The following is a 3,641-nucleotide window of genomic DNA, read 5'->3' on the forward strand; positions in this document are numbered from 1 at the left end:
TGGCACCGAGTCAGGGTTTCCTAAATTTCCCAAAATAAAATATTTAGGTGGCGACTCTGTATCTGGCAAAGCAGTCCATGTTTGGCACTTCTTTCAAAAATCAGTTTTCCTAAAACGATTTGCCGGATTTGGACTCTTTGGTTCAGATTTAGAACCGTGACTGCAAAAGTCGAGTCCGAGCTGTAGCGAGGTCCCCCCGCGGGCTTGTTACAATTAGGTAAATTGAAACTGATCATTTAAGTTTGCCATTGAATATGACGGTATGATTAAGGCATTGAATATGTGATATGGATAGTCATTGTACATGAAGATGAATTTAAATACATTGTAGATGTATAATGTTTTGGGAGAAGAAAGGGGATGTACTCCATTGTTCGGGAGGAGATAGGGAATGGACTCTATTGAGAATTAAGTTGGCCAGAGTGTCCACGGTGAAAGTCCCGAAATCTTATGAATACATGGGTGCCAATCTTGCGGACGAAATTTCCATAAAATGGCAAGGTTGAAGTGTTTGTATGATGGTTATGTGGAAAGGGAACGGGTCAGTGGTGGAAGTATGTGCGGGGGCGCATTGGAGGAACTTAGGAAGTTTTTGTTGATGCCTTCCAAGACAAGTACTTACCGGCTACGGTGACGGAGAAGTTGAGAGATTATTTTTCTCAGCTCAAACAGTTGAACATGCCTGTGGCTGAGTTTGAAGCCACGTTCACTAGTTTGTCAAGGTTTGCACCTGAGTTAGTGGCGACTGAGGAGCGTCGTTGTTTAGAGTTCGAGAAGAAATTGCGGATCGGGCTCATGTTTCGAGTTATTGGGTCCTTGATTAGGGATTCTGGGTGCCTTGTGGAGGCTGCAACCCATTTGGAGACTATCATGCATGCGGAGAAGGAGACGATGAGGGGCTCCAGGAGGAGTTAGGATGATCAGGGGGACAATAAGAGGTAGAGGGGTTCTAATCCCCAGCAATCCCCGGGAGTACACTCGAGGTCTACCTTTCCAGTGCCGAGTTCAGGTTCTGGGAGAGATGGTCAGAGAGACATCACTTGTTTCAAGTGTAGCCAGTTGGGCGACAAGTCTCCAGCTTGCCCGCAGAAAGGAGGAGGGCAGCGAGCAGTATCATCTTCGGCCTGTTCTCAGGGCCAAAATTAGGGTAGAGGCTAGCCGCTTACTTGTTATTAGTGTGTGCAGGCAAGGCACCTGAAGAGGTTTTGCCCACAGTTAGGTGGCACACTTGGTGCATCTGGTTCGAGGTAGACACGGAGTCACCAGCCAGCGTAGTCTGTATAGGCCTCGAGGGCCAATTAAGGAGCCTCTTCGACTCAGTCAGTGAAGCAGTCTTATGCTCCGAGAGGTAAGCAGGTAAATCAGAGACCTACGGGGTGCGTGTATGCTGTTACCGCGCCAAATCTTGTATCAGCTCCATCTGTTGTGAGAGGTACCTTTTTGTTTTGCAACTCGGTTGCTAATGTGTTGATTAATACGGGTGCATCTCATTCATTTATTTCGTTTGCATTTACATCTGTTTTGGGATTGGAGTTGGCACAGTTAGCATCTCCTATATGAGTTGTGTCGCCTGTTGGGGGTGCGGTTATTCTGAAACAAGGGTGTCGGGGTTGTGACATCGACGTTGCAGGCCGTCGATTACCCTTTGCATTTGTTTTCCTTGATATGGCTAGCTTCGATGTTATTTTGGATATGGATTGGTTATCGTCATACTGGGCTATTATATATTGCTACCGTCAAAGGGTTACTGTATGTACCTTGAGCGATGATTGCTTTTATTTCTTGGGGGATCGAGTGGATAGAGTCTTATCGCCGGTGTATGATTCGCATGGACGGAGTGAACTTAGTTGTCTTCTTGCTAGATTTTTTAGTAGTGAGTGTGATAAAGTTCGGGTTGAGTTGCCAAGAGTGGTTTGTAAGTACTCGGATGTCTTTTCCGAGGATATTGTTAGTTTGTCACCCCATCGAGAGATCGAATTCTCTATTGATTTAGTGCTTGGCACGACACAGATTTCCATGGCACCGTATCATTTTGCCCGAGCTGAGTTGAGCGAGTTGAAGATTCAACTCCAAGAATTACTAGACAAGGGTGTATTCGCCCTAGTACTTCACCTTGGGGAGCACCGACCCTCTTTGCTAAAAAGAAAGATGGGGCCTTGAGACTTTGTATTGACTATTAAAAGTTGAACCGGGTGACGATTAAGAACAAGTACCCAATGTCACGTATAGATGACCTGTTTGACCAGTTGAAAGGATCCCGTTGTTTCACTAAGATAAACTCTAGATCGGGCTACCATCAGTTGAGGGTCAGGGAGGAGGATATCCCGAAGACGACATTCCGTACGCGGTATGGCCATTATGAGTTTCTGGTGATGCCCTTTGGGCTAACCAATGCACCAGGTGTGTTTATGGACTTGATGAACCGAATCTTCCGTGAGTTCTTAGATCGTTTTGTGGTCGTCTTCGTAGACGACATCTTGATTTACTCACCCTCCAAGGAGGAGCACGAGGAAAACTTGCAAGTGGTGCTTAAGTTGCTTAGAGCCCATAAGCTGTATGCTAAGTTTGGGAAGTGTGAGTTCTGGCTAAGAGAGGTTAAGTTCTTAGGCCATGTGGTATCTGGGGAAGAGGTGACTGTAGACTCATCCAAGATAGAGGCAGTGCAAGATTGGGCACAGCCTAAGAATGCTTTCGAGATTTGTAATTTCTTGGGGTTGGCCGGGTATTACTATCGGTTTGTGAAGGATTTCTCTAGATTAGCTTTGCCATTGACTAGATTGACGAGAAAATGGGTCAAATTTGTATGGAGTGAAACTTATGAAAAGTCGTTCAAAGAGCTTAAGGTTAGGCTTACCACCGCACCAGTCTTGATTATTCCAGAGAGGGGTTTGGGCTATTTGATTTATTGTGATGTCTCACGAGAGGGTTTGGGCTGTGTATTGATGAAAGAAAGGAAAGCAGTAGCCTATGGCTCACAGCAGTTGAAAACACACGAGAGGAACTACCCTACTCATGATTTAGAGTTAGCAGCTATGATTTTTGGCTTGAAAATTTGGGGGCACTATCTGTATGGTGAGAGATTTGAGGTGTTTTCTAATCATAAGAGTCTGAAGTATCTGTTTACATAGAAAGACTTGAATTTGAGGTAGGGAAGTTGGATGGAGTTCATAGAAGATTATGATTTCGAGTTGCATTACCATCCGGGGAAGGCCAATGTTGTGGTTGATGCCCTAAGTAGAAAATCCATCAGTAGTGTAGCTTGTATTGCTATCCAGAAATGGGAGATGTTGCGTACTCTTGGGGAATTTGACTTGCACCTGGGCGATTTTGTTGAGTCTGCAGCCTTATTTTCAGTAGTTGCACAACCTACACTTGTGACTCGAGTGCTAGAAGCACAGAAGGGTGACTTTGAGGTAGAATCCCTCCGAGAGAAGATCTCCAGTGGAAAGGTAGAGAAGGGTTTGACTGTGTATCCCAACTTGAGTGTGAGATACCGTGACTGCTTATTTGTGTCGGAGTTTTGTCGAGAGGAAGTACTCCAAGAGTTTCACCATTTACGTCTTGTAGTGCATCCATGCGTGCATCCATTCATTCGTCTTGCATGCACCGGGCTCAGCGCATCATGCTAACTGCATAGTATT

Source organism: Camellia sinensis, chromosome 11 (genome assembly GCF_055761805.1).
Source record: "Camellia sinensis isolate YWXY chromosome 11, ASM5576180v1, whole genome shotgun sequence".
NCBI classification, from domain to species: domain Eukaryota; kingdom Viridiplantae; phylum Streptophyta; class Magnoliopsida; order Ericales; family Theaceae; genus Camellia; species Camellia sinensis.